Raw genomic sequence first — 21,418 nt, forward strand, 5'->3', positions numbered from 1 at the left:
ACGAATTTAGAGAGAGAGAGAGAGAGAGAGAGAGAGAGAGAGAGAGAGAGAGAGAGAGAGAGAGAGAGAGAGAGAGAGAGAGAGAGAGAGAGAGAGATATTTACAACCCAAGTCATTTCCACTTGAGCATTTGTAAAGCGGATTTGGCGGTACATGGAGCAACGTCTGCGTGTATATTATTAAGAGGAGCGCCCTCAGCCCCATCCCAGGCCAAGCCTCGTCCCTGTAGCTTTATCAGTCCCAAACACCACCACAACCACCACCACACACCACCACCACAAAACCACAACCACCACCAGATAACCCCCACCCACCACACAACATCACCACCCAACCTCAATTACCACCCCCCACAACACAACCACACACACGAGGATTAAGACAGGTAAAGATAGTATAAGGCTACAAGATGACCTGGACAAACTGAAGGAATGGTCCAACAAATCGCTACTAAGGTTCAACACAAGTAAATGTAAGGTGCTGAAACCAAGCGAAGGAAGGAGGTGGTCAGACACAGGATACCGAATGGGAAATGAAGTAATTCACGAAACGGACAGCGAGAAAGACGTAGGAATTGATATCACGCCAAACCTGTCTCCTGAAGCCCACATCAAAAGAATAACATCAGCAGCCTATGCGAGGCTGGCTAATTTCAGAACAGCCTTCAGGAACCTGTGTAAGGAATCCTTCAGAACCTTGTATACCACACACGTGAGACCAATCCTGGAGTATGCGGCCCCAGCATAGAGCCCGTACCTTGTCAAACACAAGACGAAGCTGGAAAAAGTTCATACTTAGTCCATACCTAGTTAAACACAAGACGAAGTTAGAGAATATTCGGAGGTATGCCACCAGACTGGTCCTGGAACTGAGAGGAATGAGTTACGAGGAAAGGCTAAGGGAGATGGACCTCACAACCCTGGAAAACAGAAGAGTAAGGGGAGACATGATAACCACCTACAAAATTCTCAGGGAATTAGCAGGGTGGACAAAGGCAAACTCTTTAGCACGGGTGGAACACGAACAAGGGGACACAGGTGGAAACTTAGTACCCAGATGAGACGTTAGAAAGAATTTTTTCAATGTCAAAGTAGTTAACAAATGGAATGCACTAAGTAGTGATGTGGTGGAGGCTGACTCCATACAGTTTCAAATGTAGATATGATAGAGACCAATAGGCTCAGGAATCTGTACACCAGTTGATTCACAGTTGAGAGGCGGGACCAAAGAGCCAGAGCTCAACCCCCGCAAGCACAACTAGGTGAGTACACAAACACCACCACCACCACACACAAACACCACCACCACCACACAAACACCACCACACACACAAACACCACCACCACCACACAAACACCACCACACAAACACCACCACACAAACACCACCATCACACACAAACACCACCACCACCACACAAACACCACCACCACACACAAACACCACCACACACAAACACCACCACACACAAACACCACCACACACAAACAACACCACACACAAACACCACCACCACACAAACACCACCACCACCATACACAAACACCACCACACACAAACACCACCTCCAACACAAACACCATCACCACACAAAAAACCCCACCACCACCACACAAACACCACCACCACCACACAAACAACACCACCACACACAAACACCACCACACACAAACACCACCACCACACAAACACCACCACCACCCAAACACCACCACCACCACACACAACCACCACCACACACAAACACCACCACCACACAAACACCACCACCACACAAACACCCCCACCACCACCACACAACCACCACCACCACCACACAAACACCACCCCACACAACCACCACCACACACAAACACCCTCACCACCACACACAAACACCATCCCACACAAACACCACCACACACAAACACAACCACCACCACACACAAACACCACCACCACCACACACAAACACCACCACCACCACCACCACACAAACACCACCACCACCACCACCACACACAAACACCACCACACACAAACACCACCGCCACACACAAACACCACCACCACCACCACACACAAACACACCACCACCACACACAAACACCACCACCACCACACACAAACACCGCCACACACAAACACCACCACCACCACCACACACAAACACCACCGCCACACACAAACACCACCATCACCACCACACACAAACACACCACCACCACACACAAACACCACCACACACAAACACCACCACCACCACCACACACAAACACCACCGCCACACACAAACACCACCATCACCACCACACACAAACACACCACCACCACACACAAACACCGCCACACACAAACACCACCACCACCACCACACACAAACACCACCGCCACACACAAACACCACCATCACCACCACACACAAACACACCACCACCACACACAAACACCACCACACACAAACACCGCCACACACAAACACCACCACCACCACCACACAAACACCACCACCACCACACACAAACAACACCACCACCACACACAAACACCACCACCACCACACACAAACACCACCACCACCACACACAAACACCACCACCACACACAAACACCACCACCACACACAAACACCACCACCACCACACACAAACACCACCACCACACACAAACACCACCACCACACACAAACACCACCACCACCACACACAAACACCGCCACACACAAACACCACCACCACCACCACACACAAACACCACCGCCACACACAAACACCACCATCACCACCACACACAAACACACCACCACCACACACAAACACCACCACACACAAACACCGCCACACACAAACACCACCACCACCACACACAAACACCACCACCACCACACACAAACACCACCACCACCACACACAAACACCACCACCACCACACACAAACACACCACCACCACACACAAACACCACCACCACCACACACAAACACCGCCACACACAAACACCACCACCACCACCACCACACACAAACACCACCACCACCACACACAAACACCACCACCACACACAAACACCACCACTACAAATTTAAGACAAAATCGCCCACATGTTTCCCGGGATAATATAGGAGGAGGACAATGGAGCTTATTTACCTTGATTATCTGTGCCAGCGAGCGGCACTCAGCCGCCCTGGCGCGGCCCGCACGCTCACTACACCTTCCTGTATGCTGCTAAATACATGCTTATCAACGCCAGCTGCTCGCGCGTCAACGCCAGCTGCTCGCGCGTCAACGCCAGCTGCTCGCGCGTCAACGCCAGCTGCTCGCGCGTCAACGCCAGCTGCTCGCGCGTCAACGCCAGCTGCTCGCGCGTCAACGCCAGCTGCTCGCGCGTCAACGCCAGCTGCTCGCGCGTCAACGCCAGCTGCTCGCGCGTCAACGCCAGCTGCTCGCGCGTCAACGCCAGCTGCTCGCGCGTCAACGCCAGCTGCTCGCGCGTCAACGCCAGCTGCTCGCGCGTCAACGCCAGCTGCTCGCGCGTCAACGCCAGCTGCTCGCTCGTCAACGCCAGCCGCACGCTCGTCAACGCTCTGGCCAACACTATAAAACCTGACCCATCTATCCAACCCTTTTACGGAACCTGCTTTTCAACAGCACAACAAAACGGAGTTAGAGTGGTAAGGCGTCACTGCCAGAAACCCGACCCCGGTCGACGCTAATCAAAAGACACAGCTGGTGATTTACAAGAGCAAGAAGAACGCCATGAAGAACTCTCCCGACACCAAGCCAAACTCTCTGGAAGAGACAAATGTCGTCCATATCTTTTCATTCCCATTTGGGTTCTGTCAGCCCCAACGATCTCACTATATTGGCAAGACAACAATAGTTCTTTCAACGTGTCTGATAATGCACTAAGAAAACTCCATCAAAGAACAATTCCTTACTCACAACCAGACCATCACCAGTGATATACTAACACTGAAATAATCGACAAATATAACAATATAAGAATGCACATAGGGGAGGTTATCTTGAGATGATTTCGGGGCTTTTTAGTGTCCCCGCGGCCCGGTCCTCGACCAGGCCTCCACCTCCAGGAAGCAGCCCGTGACAGCTGACTAACACCCAGGTACCTATTTTACTGCTAGGTAACAGGTGCATAGGATGAAAGAAACTCGGCCCATTGTTTCTCGCCGGCGCCTGGGATCGAACCCAGGACCACAGGATCACAAGTCCAGTGTGCTGTCCGCTCGGCCGACCGGCTCCCATTCCGCCATGCACTAGGGGAAGCAATACATATTAAACACTCATCTAACAATAAACAACCAGCTGACACTTGGGTACATCCTACCATCGTCATGTCCAAGGTAGAATATCCAGCTGGCACTTCACTTGCTGCCCCAGACAAAACCAACTGGATTACCCCTCACTTCTCTTCATATTTGAGTATTATATATTATGTAGTTACAGCTCAACTTGTATTCACTGCCTTCTGCCTCCGAAGATGTTGACATGTTCAACGAAACGAACCTCTTAGCGTTTAAGACCAAATAGTAAAAATAACTAAGAATACATTTTTCAACTTCCTGCTCAAGCAAAGAAAAAGATAAAGAAGATTCGTGTTAGGAGTATTGTTCCAACCCTCTCGGTTATATTTAATAACATTTCTATATAAACAAATGTGTTTTAAGCTAAAATATGTCTACAATGTAAACTAAATAATATACATGTAATAATTTATCAATACTTATAAAAGTGTGCCCGAAGCTGGAGGCCAGACGCCTGGGGCTAGTCTCACCCAACTTTGCAGGGTGACACACTGGTGGTGTCACGGGGTGGTCGGTGTCGGCCTCACTGCCCCTCAAGGTGACACACACTGGAGGCGTCACGGGGGGGGGGGAGGGGGGAGGGGTCAGCCACGCTGCCTCTTAAGAAATATCCCGTCCTACCCCGAACGATTTTCATAAAATCTGAAATTGGGGATTTGCTTTCTGTGGGATCATTGTAATATTACATTTTCTAAGAGATGGAGAATGGGGAATGAGGGGAGAGGAGAGAGTGGTGGGGGAGAAGGAGAAGGGGAGAGACCGTGAGGAGGGTGAGGAAGAGGGACGGAAAAAGGGGAGGGGAAAGAGAGGAAACAAGAGAGGCGGGAGAAAGGTGAAGAGGGTGGGAGAGGAATTGGGGAAGAGGCGAGAGAGGAGGGAATTGGAGGGCCCAGAGGACAGGATATGGGGAGGGAGGCTCGGGTACCCATCCAAAATCCACATTATTTTATATATATATATAAATGCGAACAAGCCTGAATGGTCCCCAGGACAATATGCAACTGAAAACTCACACCCCAGAAGTGACTCGAACCCATACTCCCAGAAGCAACGCAACTGGTATGTACAAGACGCCTTAATCCACTTGACCATCACGACCGGACATAATGAGGTGATAGCCGAGGCTATTTGAACCACCCCACCGCCGGCACTCGGATAGTAATCTTGGGCATAGCATTTTACCAAATCACCTCATTCTTTGGGGCACACGTGAGGAACACAAATGCGAACAAGCCTGAATGGTCCCCAGGACAATATGCAACTGAAAACTCACACCCCAGAAGTGACTCGAACCCATACTCCCAGAAGCAACGCAACTGGTATGTACAAGACGCCTTAATCCACTTGACCATCACGACCGGACATAATGAGGTGATAGCCGAGGCTATTTGAACCACCCCACCGCCGGCACTCGGATAGTAATCTTGGGCATAGCATTTTACCAAATCACCTCATTCTTTGGAGTGCCGGCGGTGGGGTGGTTCAAATAGCCTCGGCTATCACCTCATTATGTCCGGTCGTGATGGTCAAGTGGATTAAGGCGTCTTGTACATACCAGTTGCGTTGCTTCTGGGAGTATGGGTTCGAGTCACTTCTGGGGTGTGAGTTTTCAGTTGCATATTGTCCTGGGGACCATTCAGGCTTGTTCGCATTTGTGTTCCTCACGTGTGCCCCAAAGAATGAGGTGATTTGGTAAAATGCTATGCCCAAGATTACTATCCGAGTGCCGGCGGTGGGGTGGTTCAAATAGCCTCGGCTATCACCTCATTATGTCCGGTCGTGATGGTCAAGTGGATTAAGGCGTCTTGTACATACCAGTTGCGTTGCTTCTGGGAGTATGGGTTCGAGTCACTTCTGGGGTGTGAGTTTTCAGTTGCATATTGTCCTGGGGACCATTCAGGCTTGTTCGCATTTGTGTTCCTCACGTGTGCCCCAAAGAATGAGGTGATTTGGTAAAATGCTATGCCCAAGATTACTATCCGAGTGCCGGCGGTGGGGTGGTTCAAATAGCCTCGGCTATCACCTCATTATGTCCGGTCGTGATGGTCAAGTGGATTAAGGCGTCTTGTACATACCAGTTGCGTTGCTTCTGGGAGTATGGGTTCGAGTCACTTCTGGGGTGGGAGTTTTCAGTTATATATATAAATATATATTATATATATATATATATATATATATATATATATATATATATATATATATATATGTCGTACCTAGTAGCCAGAACGCTCTTCTCAGCCTACTATCCAAGGCCAAATTTGCCTAATAAGCCAAGTTTCCATGAATTAATTGTTTTTCGACTACCTAACCTACCTAACCTAACCTAACGTTTTTGGCTACCTAACCTAACCTATAGAGATAGGTTAGGTTAGGTAGGGTTGGTTAGGTTCGGTCATATATCTACGTTAATTTTAATTCCAATAAAAAAAATTGACCTCATACATAATGAAATTGGTAGCTTTATCATTTCATAAGAAAAAAATTAAGAGAAAATATATTAATTCAGGAAAAATTGGCTTTTTAGGCAAATCGGGCCTTGCATAGTAGGCCGAGGAGTGCATTCTGGCTACTAGGTACGACATACATATATATATATATATATATATATATATATATATATATATATATATATATATATATATATATATATATATTATATAATATATATGTGTGTGTGTGTTTACCTGGGGACCTCATCTTTCTAGCGGCCTCGACGGGAACAGGTAGCCGGCGGCTTGTCAAAAATCCAGCCAATGTTCCCAAGGATTTTGAACTTGGCGTTTACGGCTTCAGCGGATAGGTTTCCCCGATGGGTTTATATCTGTATGGATGAAAAGGCGTCTCCTGTTTTCAGTCCTACATTGTGCCCTGTTGAGCTTGAACCTCTTGCCCATTGTGGTACATTTGACTTTTCATGGCCTTCTGTTACCTTTCATTAGTTCCGAGATTCAACGTCTCCGCGACCTGGTCTTTGATCAGCAGTCAGACGCAGCTGCTCGCACCCTGACGTATGAATCACAGCTTGGTTGGTCAGGTATATATCATTTGGAGGTGTTTATCAAGTTCTCTTTTGAATACTACGAGTGGCCGGCCAGGTATGCCCATTATGTGCAAGGGGAGTATTGAAAAGTCTGAGACCATTGATATTGATGTAGTTCTCTCAGGGTGCCAATTGCACCTTGTCATGTTGGTCGAGCGGTTAAGGGATCCTGTACGCCAGCAGAGTGCTCCTGGCAGTATGGGTTCAAGTCACTTCTGGGGTGAGAGTTTTCAGTTGCATATAGTCCTGGGGACCATTCAGGCTTGTTCGCGCATAATTTTGTGTGTGTGTGTGTGTGTATATATATATATTATACATATATATATATATATATATATATATATATATATATATATCGTACCTAGTAGCCAGAACTCACTTCTCAGCCTACTATGCAAGGCCCGATTTGCCTAATAAGCCAAGTTTTCATGAATTAATGTTTTTTCGTCGACCTAACCTACCTAACCTAACCTAGCTTTTTTTGGCTACCTAACCTAACCTTACCTATATATATAGGTTAGGTTAGGTAGGGTTGGTTAGGTTCGGTCATATATCTACGTTAATTTTAACTCCAATAAAAAAAAATTGACCTCATACATAATGAAAAGGGTAGCTTTATCATTTCATAAGAAAAAAATTATAGTAAATATATTAATTCAGGAAAACTTGGCTTATTAGGCAAATCGGGCCTTGAATAGTAGGCTGAGAAGTGAGTTCTGGCTACTAGGTACGACATATATATATATATATATATATATATATATATATAAGCCAAGTTTTCATATATATATATATATGTGTGTGTGTGTGTGTGTGTGTGTGTGTGTGTGTGTGTGTGTGTGTGTGTGTGTGTGTGTGTGTGTGTGTGTATTCACCTAGTTGTGCTTTCGGGGGTTGAGCTTTGCTCTTTCGGCCCGCCTCTCAACTGTCAATCAACTGTTTCTACTACTACTCCCCCCCCCCTCGCACACACACACACACACACCAGGAAACAATCCGTGACAGCTGACTAACTCCCAGGTACCTATTTACTGCAAGGTAACAGGGGAATTCAGGGTGAAAGAAACTTTGCCCATTTGTTTCTGCCTCGTGCGGGAATCGAACTCGCGCCACAGAATTAAGAGTCATGCGAGCTATCCACCAGGCTACCAGGCCCCTGTGTGTGTGTGTGTGTGTGGTGTGTGTGTGTGTGTGTGTGTGTGTGTGTGTGTGTGTGTGTGTGTGTGTGTGTATGTGTGTATGTGTGTATGTGTGTGTGCGCGCGCGCGCTCGCAAAAATTAAAAATAAATTTGTATAAACTCTGAGGTGCACGCTAAGAATTTCAATATGGCGTCCAAATGACTTCGTCCAAGCCTTTATTTTGTGCCAAGTGCCAAGCCGGCACTTATCTCTGGTTTAATAATCTCTGTGGTCATTCTTTTCCTTCATTAGTCGTGATGCGCTGCCAAGGTCACCAAGACCCTAAGGTCACCGAGGCCACCATGGTCACTAAAGCCCACCAAGGTCACCAAGAGCTAATAAGGTCACCAGGGACTAACCAAGAGCCACCAAAGTCACCAGGGGCCACCAAGAGCCACTAACAGCCCCCTACACCAACCAAGAGCTACCAACAGCCAGCTAAGGCCACCAACAGCCACCAGGAACCACCAACAGCCACCAGGAACCACCAACAGCCACCAGGAACCACCAACAGCCACCTAAGGCCACCAACAGCCACCAGGAACCACCAACAGCCACCAGGAACCACCAATAGCCACCAGGAACCACCAACAGCCACCAGGAACCACCAACAGCCACCTAAGGCCACCAACAGCCACCAGGAACCACCAACAGCCACCAGGAACCACCAACAGCCACCTAAGGCCACCAACAGCCACCAGGAACCACCAACAGCCACCTAAGGCCACCAACAGCCACCTAAGGCCACCAACAGCCACCAGGAACCACCAACAGCCACCAGGAACCACCAACAGCCACCAGGAACCACCAACAGCCACCAGGAACCACCAACAGCCACCAGGAACCACCAACAGCCACCAGGAACCACCAACAGCCACCAGGAACCACCAACAGCCACCAGGAACCACCAACAGCCACCAGGAACCACCAACAGCCACCAGGAACCACCAACAGCCACCAGGAACCACCAACAGCCACCAAGACCACCCAGGACCACCCAAGAGCTACCAAGAGCTACCAAGAGCCACTAAAGGCGACCAAGCTCACATCATGGCCGAGGTTAAAGCACCACCGAGAGCAACTTTCACAATATGTAGTACAATATGCAGCAGTCATCTGTTACCGACGACAGGCGAGGCAAGTGAAGGATTTATAATGCTTAGAGATGGCACAAGTTAGGTATGTATCTACTATTTTTGCTTGCAGGATCTAGCTGTCAGCTCTTGGACCCCGATTTTCGAACTGCCGGTTGCCTGATGTACAGAATCCCGACGTATTTTTATAGCGTATCTCTCTCTCTCTCTCTCTCTCTCTCTCTCTCTCTCTCTCTCTCTCTCTCTCTCTCTCTCTCTCTCTCTCTCTCTCTCTCACACACACGACCTGCCACACACGTGACCTCCCACCACATGCCCCTCCAGCTCCCCTATCCCATGCCCCAATTAACCCCCAACCCCGGACCCCCTCAGCCGCATCACATTAGACCCCCCTCCTAGCTCCCCCTGTTCCAGATCCTCCCAGCCCCCTCACACCCCAGACCCCCCAGGTCCTCCTTCCTAGGCTCTCCCACCCCAGACATCCCTTGTCCCCCAACTCCAGCGGAATCAACAGAAACTGAGAATGGACAGAAGAGAGTCAGCTTCAAGGTCATGTACTCGAACATAGATAGGATTACAAGCAAGGCTAGTAAACTTAGGGAAAGAACACAAGAAGTAATACCAGATATAATTGGACTCACAAAAACAAAACTCTCAGGAATCATAATGAATGCAGTGTTTCCCCAGGACTACACTGTAATAAGGAAAGAGAGGGAAGGCAGGGGAGGAGGCAGAGTGGCTCTACTGATGAGAAAGGAATGGAGTTTCGAGGAGATGGTTATCCCGGGCTGCGGAGGGTTCAGAGACATCATAACAGGCACCATGACGATGGGAGGACCAAGAGTAGTAGTAGCAGTGATATACAACCCTCCACCAAATGACAGAAGACCCAGGCAAGAGTATGACAGAAACAACATGGAAGTTAACACTATCACTGAGAGAGCAGCCGCTGCTGCCTGTAGAAATCGATCCCATCTGCTCATAATGGGAGACTTTAATCATGGAAGGATAGACTGGGAAAACAAGGAACCACATGGAGGTGAGGAAACATGGAGAGCTGTTGGAGGTGGCGACTAGAAACTTTTTTAGTCAGCATGTCAAGGGTCCCACGAGAATAAGAAGCAATGATTCAGACATAAGGGAAATCGGTCTTGAAGCCCCCGTGGGTATGAGTGATCACAGTGTACTGTTTGAATATTTGGTCGAAGAAGGGTTAATGTACTCAAGGAAGGGACCAGAATGCAGGAGGCCTGCATTCCGGAAGGGAAACTATGAGGAGATGAGTTAATTCCTAACTGAAATAGCTTGGGGAAACAGAGCTCAAAGGACAGACGGTTCAAGACATGATGGACTACATCACACAGAAGTGTAAGGAGGCAGCAGACAAGTTCGTCCCAGTCCAAAATGAAACAAAATGAAATGCAGACGAGAAACCCATGGTTTAATCAAGAGTTGTAAGCTAGCAAAGCAACTAAGTAAAAGGGTGTGGAGAAACTATAGAAACAACAGAACACTAGAGAGCAGAGAAAGATACCAGAGCGCCAGGAATGAATACGTCAGGGTGAGAAGAGAGGTAGAGAGGCAATATGAAAATGATATAGTGCGCAAGGCAAAGACTCAACCCCAAACTGCTGCATAGGCACATCAGGTGGAAAACAACAGTGAAGGAACAGGTAATGAAACTGAAGATAGGGGCAGAAAGATTCACTACAAACGACAAGGAAGTGTGCGAGGAACTCAATACGAAATTCCAGGAGGTCTTCACCTCAGAGCCAGGAGAAGTCCCAGAGATAAAGGAGGGAACATCAAACCAGACACCACTAGAGGAGTTTGTGATTAAAAGTGGGGAGGTGAGGAAGCATCTGCTAGATTTGGACGTGACAAAGGCTATAGCCCGGATGGAATCTCACCGTGGATTCTAAAGTAGAAGCTTTGTGCCTGCCACTCTCCATGATGTACAACAAATCACTGGTAACAAGTGAACTGCCAAATATTTGGAAGACGGACAATGTAATCCCAATATAAAAGAAAAGTGATAGGCAGGAGGCACTGAACTACAGGCCAGTGTCCCTAACTTGCATTCCATGCAAAATGATGGAGAAGATTGTGAGAAAAAAGCTAGAAGAACATCTGGAGCGGAAGAACTATGTAACACATCATCAGCCTGGGTTCACAGAGATGGCAAATCATGCCGAACAGGATTAATTGAGTTCTATGACCAGGCAACAAAAATCAGGCAAGAGAGAGAGGGCTGGGCAGACTGCATATTTCTGGACTGCCAGAAAGCTTTTGACACAGTACCACATAAGAGACTAGTGCACAAACTGGAGATGCAGGCAGGAGTGAAAGGGAAGGTACTCCACTGGATAAGGGAATTCCTAAGCAACAGGACACAGCGAGTCACCGTGAGGGGTGAGGTCTCTGAGTGGCAGGAAGTCAGTCACTAGTGGAGTCCCACAGGGATCAGTCCTTGGACCTATACTGTTTCTTATATACGTAAATGATCTCCCAGAAGGAGTTGACTCGTTCCTCTCTATGTTTGCTGATGATGCAAAAATTATGAGGATCAAGACAGAGGAGGATAGTATGAGGCTACAAGATGACCTAGACAAACTGAAGTGGCTACTAAAGTTCAACCCAAGTAAATGTAAGGTTGAACTTTAGTAGCCACTAAATGTAAACTAGGAGGCCAGACACTGGATACCGAATGGGAGATGAAGTCATTCACGAAACGGACAGAGAGAAAGATCTAGGAGTTGATATCACGCCAAACCTGTCTCCTGAAGCCCACCTCAAAAGAATAACTTCAGCGGCCTATGCGAGGCTGGCTAACATCAGAACTGCTTCAGAAACCTGTGTAAGGAATCCTTCAGAATCTTGAATACCACATATGTAAGACCAATCCTGGAGTATGCAGCCCCAGCATGGAGCCCGTATCTAGTCAAGCACAAGACGAAGCTGGAAAAAGTTCAGAGGTATGCCACTAGACTAGTCCCAGAACTAAGAGGCACGATTTATGAGGACAGACTACGTGAACTGCACCTCACGTCGCTGGAAGACAGAAGAGCTAGGGGATACATGAACACCACGTATAAAATTCTCAGCTGAATTGACAGGGTAGACAAGGATGGATTATTTAAAACGGGTGGTACACGCATAAGGGGTCACAGGTGGAAGCTGAGTACCCAAATGAACCAGAGAGACATTAGAAAGAACTTTTTCAGTGTCAGAGTAGTAAATAAATGGAATGCACTAGGAAGAGATGTAGGAGGCTGACTCCATTCACAGTTTCAAATGTAGATATGACAGAGCCCAGTAGGCTCAGGAATCTGTACATCAGTTGAATGACGGTTGAGAGGCGGGACCAAAGAGCCAAAGCTCAACCCATGCAACCACAACTAAGTGAGTACAACTAGGTGAGTACACACACACACACACACACACACACACACACTGCCCATTTGTTTCTGCCTCGGCCGCCCAAGGCACTTGGGCTGGACGGTAGAGCGACGGTCTCGCTTCATGCAGGTCGGCGTTCAATCCCCGACCGTCCAAATGGTTGGGCACCATTCCTTTCCCCGTCCCATCCCATATCCTTATCTGACCAGTGCTATATAGTCGTAATGCCTGGCGCGTTCTCCTCACAGTTCCCTTCCCTTTTGCCTCCGCCGGTAATCGAACCCCGCAGGCTCGATTACCTGGACTAAAACTACCAAGCATTGTCCGCGGTGTGTTTTTGTGCGCGCGCGCGCCTGCAAGTACTTACTCCTGCTTGCAGGGGGGATTGATCTTTGGCACTGACTCTTACAATCACTGGTGTCCAGGCTCCCAAACCTATTGGGCTTGATCATATCTACATTAGGCACGGAATAATTTGTGTGTCTCTCTGGAGAACAGTTTCCACCTGGGTTCCCGTCTTCCAGTATCACTCGTGTTTACCAGTCTGTCGCTGTCTGCCTTAAATTGTCAGTTCTCCGGAGAACTTTGTACACTGTAATTAAATCTAAGTGACATAAGGATTTGTTGAAATGGTATTTCCTTATACCTCATACCCGTTATCAATATTCATTGTCGGCCTCCATCAATGAGGGAGGAGCCAAGCGCCCTGGAGCGACCCAGGCAAGGATCCAGATTCACGAAGCAGTTACGTAAGTACTTACGAACGTGTACATCTTTCCCTAATCTTTGACGGCTTTGGTTACATTTATTAAACAGTTTACAAGCATGAAACCGTGCCAATCAACTGTTGTTATTGTTATAAACAGCCTCCTGGTGCTTTGGAGTTCATTAACTGTTTAATAATTGTAAACAAAGACGCCAAAGATTGAGAAAAGATGTACAGGTTCGGAAGTGCTTGCGTAACTGCTTCGTGAATCCTGGTCCAGAGACTTGTTTACATTCAGTGTACACACGTGTCGGTGTTTGACACTGTCAACAAAGGACACCGCACAAACTAATCTTAATCCTCAGTGAAAGCTCCCTGGACACTTGGGGAGATATTGAACTATTAATCAGGACTAATTACTGATAATTTTACCTAATACGAGTGTAGAGGCTGACCACGTGCGGTCGCTCACCACTACCACTTCGTTATATTAATCTTATCCTAACAAACGCTACAAGTGAATCTATTCTGCAGCAACGCTGTGATAGTATAAAAAATACAATGCCTTGTCTCCTTAAGAGAGATCATACAATCTGGCAACTTGTCAGATGGCAAGTCTTAAGTGTTTGTAGTGTTTAAATTGGCCAACATTGTATGATCTGTTGTCATTAGGATGCCGAGTAACACCCCAATATCCAGTAAGCATTTAACTGAATCCTTTTAATGTAACAATCTTTTCAATTTAACTTTAACTTTTCAACTAAATATTTTTAATTTAATCTGATATATTATATATATTATATATATATATATATATATATATATATATATATATATATATATATATATATATATATATATATATATATATATATGTCGTACCTAGTAGCCAGAACTCACTTCTCAGCCTACTATGCAAGGCCCAATTTGCCTAATAAGCCAAGTTTTCATGAATTAATTGTTTTTCGACTACCTAACCTACCTAACCTAACCTAACTTTTTCCGCTACCTAACCTAACCTAATCTATAAAGATAGGTTAGGTTAGGTTAGGTAGGGTTGGTTAGGTTTGGTCATATATCTACGTTAATTTAAACTCCAATAAAAAAAAATTGACCTCATACATAATGAAATGGGTAGCTTTATCATTTCATAAGAAAAAAATTAGAGAAAATATATTAATTCAGGAAAACTTGGCTTATTAGGCAAATCGGGCCTTGCATAGTAGGCCGATAAGTGCGTTCTGGCTATCAGGTACGACATATATATATACATTATATATATTATATATATATATATATATATATATATATATATATATATATATATATATATATACACACACACACAATGTTGTACCTAGTAGCCAGAATACAGTACTTGGCCTACTATGCAAGTCCTGATTTGCCTAATAAGCTAAGTTTTCCTGAATTTATGTATGTGTAATTTTTTGTATGAAATACATAATGAAATGTATAGCTATATTACGAGTTCATTTTTTTAATTTGAGTTAAAACTAATATAGATATATGTCCTAAGCTAAGCTAAGCTAACATAACTTAATAATTTATGTTCCCAATATAACAATAATAATTCAAATACACCAATTTGAATTTGTTTTTGAAAATAAAGAAAATCACTCGGCCTATTAGGCAAATCAGGACTTGCATAGGAGGCCGAGAAGAGCGTTCTGGCTACTAGGTATTTTATATTACACAATTATTTAATTCATTAAATAATCAATTGCAATCACAATTTTTATTAATATATAACTTTTACTAGTATATTTGCATATAAATCTTGTTTAATACAAATAAGTTGTATTATTGGGCTGACAGCTGAGTGGACAGCGCTCGGGATTCGTAGTCCTAAGGTTCCAGATTCGATCCCCGGTGGAGGCAGAAACAAATGGGCAGTTTCTTTCACCCCTGATGCCCCTGTTTGCCTAGCAGTAAATATGTACCTGGGAGTTAGACAGTTGCTACGGGCTGCTTCCTGGGGATATGTAACAAAAAAAGGAAGCCTGGTCGAAGACCGGGCCGCGGAGACGCCAAGCCCCGAAATCATCTCAAAATAACCTCAAGAGAGATGACCCTTGGACTATTTACTAGTAATTTCATTACTGGCTGCAATATTCTTAAGAGCCAGGCCAGACTGTGTACAGTGTTCAGATCTTCTGATGTTCACAACATAACCAGTAGTTACCGTCATTATACTGTGTTTACAATATATTGTATAAATAAAATGCTGTGTTGAAATGCCTGCAGGTAGATTGTGTTTCTATAATCAATAACCTTGATCACCCTTAAGGAACCACCTGCTCATTACAGCCATTCACCTGTATCAACGGACAAAAGGAGCTGGATTTACAACCCATCTTAAGACTTTGTAAAAGTTGAGGATTTTAGTCTCTAATTTTTGCATGCTTATTTTTATTGAGTAATTTTAAATTAAATTCAAGTTTTTTTAATTTTATTCATTCATCTATCAATGACATCCCCCCTCCCCCACAGGTGGCATTACCTTGAGCTGGTTCCGAGGGTAAAGATCCCCGAGGCTCGGTCTCTGACCAGATAGATCTCCTGGTCGATCAATCAGGCTGTTACTCGCAGCTCCTTGCAGCCTGACGAATGGTCAGGTATCTTTTGTAGGTGTTTATCAAGTTCTCTTTTTAAACACCATGAGAGTTTGACAGTTATGCACCTTATGAAGAGTGTGTACTCACCTAGTTGTGCTTGTGGGGGTTGATCTCTGGCTCTTTGGTCCCGCCTCTCAACTGTCAATCAACAGGCATACCGGTTCCTGAGCCTACTGGGCTTTATCATATCTACACTTGAAACTGTGTATGGAGTCAGCCTCCACCACATCACTACCTAATGCATTCCATTTGTCAACCACTCTGACATTAAAAATGTTCTTTCTAATATCTCTGTGGCTCAAGTGCAAATTGGGTGCCCAAATGTGTCCCCTAGTGCGTGTGCCCCTTGCGTTAAATAGCCTAGCTTTATCTGCCCTACCAATTCCTTTAAGAACCTTGTATGTGGTGATCATGTTCCCCCTAACTCTTCTGTCTTCCAGGGACGTGAGGTTGAATTCCCGTAATCTCTCCTCGTAGCTCATACCCCTCAGTTCGGGTACTAGTCTGCTGGCAAACCTTTGAACCTTTTCCAGTTTAGTCTTATGCTTGACTAGATATGGGCTCCATGCTGGAGCTGCATAGTCCAGGATTGGTCTGACATATGTGGTATACAAAGTTCCGAATGATTCCGTACACAAGTTTCTAAATGCCGTTCTTATGTTGGCCAACCTGGCATATGCCGCTGATGTTATCCTCTTGATATAGGCTACAGGGAACAAGTATGGCGTGATATTAACCCTAAAGTCTCAGTCTCTCTCGCTCTCTCTCCGACTCTCGAAGAATTTCATCTCCTAAATAATACCTTGTATCTGGCCCTGTGTGTGTGTGTGTGTAATTACCTAAGTGTAATTACCTAAGTGTAGTTACAGGATGAGAGCTACGCTCGTGGTGTCCCGTCTTCCCAGCACTCTGTCATATAACGCTTTGAAACTACTGACGGTCTTGGCCTCCACCACCTTCTCCCCTAACTTGCTCCAACCGTCTACCACTCTGTTTGCGAAAGTGAATTTTCTTATATTTCTTCGGCATCTGTGTTTAGCTAGTTTATATCTATGACCTTTTGTTCTTAACGTTCCAGGTCTCAAGAAATCTTCCCTATCGATTTTATCAATTCCTGTTACTATTTTGTATGTAGTGATCATATCACCTCTTTTTCTTCTGTCTTCTAGTTTTGGCATATTTAATGCCTCTAACCTCTCCTCGTAGCTCTTGCCCTTCAGTTCTGGGAGCCACTTAGTAGCATGTCTTTGCACCTTTTCCAGTTTGTTGATGTGCTTCTTAAGATGTGGGCACCACACAACTGCTGCATATTCTAGCTTTGGCCTAACAAAAGTCGTGAACAATTTCTTTAGTATATCGCCATCCATGTATTTAAAAGCAATTCTGAAGTTAGAAAGCGTGGCATAGGCTCCTTGCACAATATTCTTTATGTGGTCCTCAGGTGATAGTTTTCTATCTAGAACCACCCCTAGATTTCTTTCTTTATCAGAATTCTTTAAAGATTTCTCACATAATATATAGGTTGTGTGGGGTCTATGTTCTCCTATTACACATTCCATAACATGGCATTTATTAACATTAAATTCCATTTGCCAAGTGGCGCTCCATGTACTTATTTTGTCCAGGTCTTCTTGAAGGGCATGACAATCATCTAAGTTTCTTATCCTTCCTATTATCGTAGCATCATCAGCAAACATGTTCATATAATTCTCTATACCAACTGGTAGATCATTTATGTAGACAATAAACATCACTGGTGCAAGAACTGAACCCTGTGGTACTCCACTTGTGACATTTCTCCAGTCCGATACATTGCCTCTGATTACTGCCCTCATTTTTCTATCAGTCAGAAAATTTTTCATCCATGTTAGAAGCGTACCTGTCACTCCTCCAATATTTTCCAGTTTCCAGAACAACCTCTTATGTGGAACTTTGTCGAAAGCCTTTTTTAGGTCCAGATAGATGCAGTCAACCCAACCATCTCTTTCCTGTGTGTGTGTGTGTGTGTGTGTGTGTGTGTGTGTGTGTGTGTGTGTGTGTGTGTAGATAGAGCGTGTTGAAAAGTTATGGGCCTCTGAAGTGGAGAGAATTGTCTCAGCCTACAGACTGCCTCAACAGCCTTCAACGGGGCTATTTTGCACTTCCTGCCATGCCTCCTGGTCTCACGTGGAATTATTTCCGTGCAGATTTGAAACCAGTCCCTTAATATTTTATAAGTGTAAATTACTTTATATTGCCCCCCTGCACTCTGTAAAATACAGATTTTAACATTTAAGTGGTCCCAATAATTTATATATTTATAGAAAAGATACAGGTAGTATCAGTTCTTTTTTCCGTTCTCCAAGTCAGCAAATTCTCCAGCTCTGAATGTGTTGTTAATGTGCAACAATATTCCACCCTAGAGAACACCAGTGTCTTGAAAAGTATCGTCATTAATATGGCATATCTTGTTTGAAAAATTCTTGTTATCCAATCATTTATTTTTCTTACAGTTCTGTTCTTTAAAACTAAGTGAATATCTTCAAGAGAAAACGAGATAGTTTTCTCCAAGGAGTGCAGGACTAACCGGGCTGTGGTGGATGTGTGGGCCTGCGGGCCGCTCCAAGCAACAGCCTGGTGGACCAAACTCTCACAAGTCGAGCCTGGCCTCGGGCCGGGTTTGTGGAGTAGAACAACTCCCAGAACCCCGTCAAGCAGGTATCAAGGTCTTCCGACACGATTACTCTCAAATATTTTATGTTGCTTTTTCGGTCTCTCTACAACTTCATTTTGTGTTTGACTAGCAGACGACGCCACACACTAACTGCATGTTCCAGGACTGGTCTAGCATGTGGGGCATAACAAAGTCTTGAGAGTCTTACTTGGATTCCTTTAGACAATTCTTATGTTAACCAACCAAGCCATTCACTGAACAGTGTTAAAATGATCTAATCTGACTATGGAAAACATCCGAGAATCAATATTATTAGAGGTTTTAAGTAAAAAATTTCAATTATAAATGTTCAGATTGAAGCAAAAAGAATACCGGGATTCATATATACATATTCAAGTTAAGCGTAACATATCTATTGTTAATTCATTGTTAGGCACTATTTAGATAGAAAAAAATAACATAATTCCCGCTATCGGGGACAGGAAGCCTGTGAATATATATATAATTAAGACCTGTATCGAGACTCCCCCCCCCCAAGGTGTAACTACTGACCCTCCCCAGGATGCAACCCCACAACAGTTCTCTAACTCCCAGGTATCTATTTATTGCAAGGTGAACAGAGGATTTAGGTGAAAGAAAACCTGCCCAACCTTTGTGACCCCCTGGGATTGACTCCAGGATCCCCGACACTGAGTCGAGAACATAACCAATGAAACCGTAGAAAGCCTATTGGGCAATGAGACGCAGCTCCTATTTCCAATCTCGTTTATATATATATATATATATATATATATATATATATATATATATATATATATATATATATATATATATATATGTCGTACCTAATAGCCAGAACGCACTTCTCAGCCTACTATTCAAGGCCCGATTTGCCTAATAAGCAAAGTTTTCATGAATTAATGTTTTTTCGTCTACCTAACCTACCTAACCTAACCTAGCTTTTTTTGGCTACCTAACCTAACCTATAAATATAGGTTAGGTTAGGTTAGGTAGGGTTGGTTAGGTTCGGTCATATATCTACGTTAATTTTAACTCCAATAAAAAAAAATTGACCTCATACATAGAGAAAAGGGTTGCTTTATCATTTCATAAGAAAAAAATTATAGTAAATATATTAATTCAGGAAAACTTGGCTTATTAGGCAAATCGGGCCTTGAATAGTAGGCTGAGAAGTGAGTTCTGGCTATTAGGTACGACATATATATATATATATATATATATATATATATATATATATATATATATATATATATATATATATAAAGGCTAGTCCCAAAACTAAGAGGCATGAGTTACGAGGAAAGGCTGCGGGAAATGCACCTCTCGACACTCGAAGACAGAAGAGTAAGGGAAGACATGATCACACCCTACAAAATTCTCAGAGGAATTGACAGGGTAGATAAGGATAAACTGTTTAACACGGGTGGTACGCGAACAAGGGGACACAGGTGGAGACTGAATACCCAAATGAGCCACAGAGACGTTTGAAAGAACTTTTTCAATGTCAGAGTAGTTAACAGATGGAATACATTAGGCAGTGATGTAGTGTAGGCTGACTCCATACAAAGTTTCAAATGTAGATATGAAAGAGCCCAGTAGGCTCAGGAATCTGTACACCAGTTGATTTTTTTTTTTTTTTTTTTTGAGATATATACAAGTTGTTACATTCTTGTACAGCCACTAGTACGCGTAGCGTTTCGGGCAAGTCCTTAATCCTATGGTCCCTGGAATACGATCCCCTGCCGCGAAGAATCGTTTTTTAATCCAAGTACACATTTTACTGTTGCGTTAAACAGAGGCTACAGTTAAGGAATTGCGCCCAGTAAATCCTCCCCGGCCAGGATACGAACCCATGACATAGCGCTCGCGGAACGCCAGGCGAGTGTCTTACCACTACACCACGGAGACTGCATTGCACGGAGATTGACAGTTGAAAGGCAGAACAAAGCCAGAGTTCACCCCCAGCAAGCTCAACTAGGTGAGTACAACTAAGTGAGTACACACACATCCCCAGAAAGCAGCCTGTAGCAACTGTAACTCCCAGACACCTATTTACTGCTAGGTGTACATATATTGTGTATTTTCCCCAAGTGTATTTTGAGCATCTTGGTAAGGAATGACAGTCCATCCTCCTGTTTTGGAAGTACTTATAGTAACGATGAGAACCATAGTACATATACCGACGTAACAACGCAATTAGAAAGTAGAAATCGGTACTATTGAATTTGGACAAACCGAAAAACGATTTTCTATTAATGTTGCAAAGACAAACTAAACTAGCCTAATCTAACCTCCTTTGACCTAATACAGGCTACCTGAGCCCTAATATAGTACGTATGTGTGCTATACTAGGCCTAGGAATATTTAAGTTTTTAATTTCATTTTTCGGA

General features: G+C 44.6%; 1 protein-coding gene across 2 annotated transcripts in view; it reads right to left on the reverse strand.

The window, feature by feature from the left end:
• Positions 1-21,418, reverse strand: part of LOC123769141 (glycine receptor subunit alpha-2) — a 656,479-nt gene that overhangs the window by 493,156 nt on the left and 141,905 nt on the right. The gene's annotated exons all lie outside the window — the stretch shown is intronic.

The sequence above is a fragment of the Procambarus clarkii genome, chromosome 66 (genome assembly GCF_040958095.1).
Source record: "Procambarus clarkii isolate CNS0578487 chromosome 66, FALCON_Pclarkii_2.0, whole genome shotgun sequence".
NCBI lineage: Eukaryota > Metazoa > Arthropoda > Malacostraca > Decapoda > Cambaridae > Procambarus > Procambarus clarkii.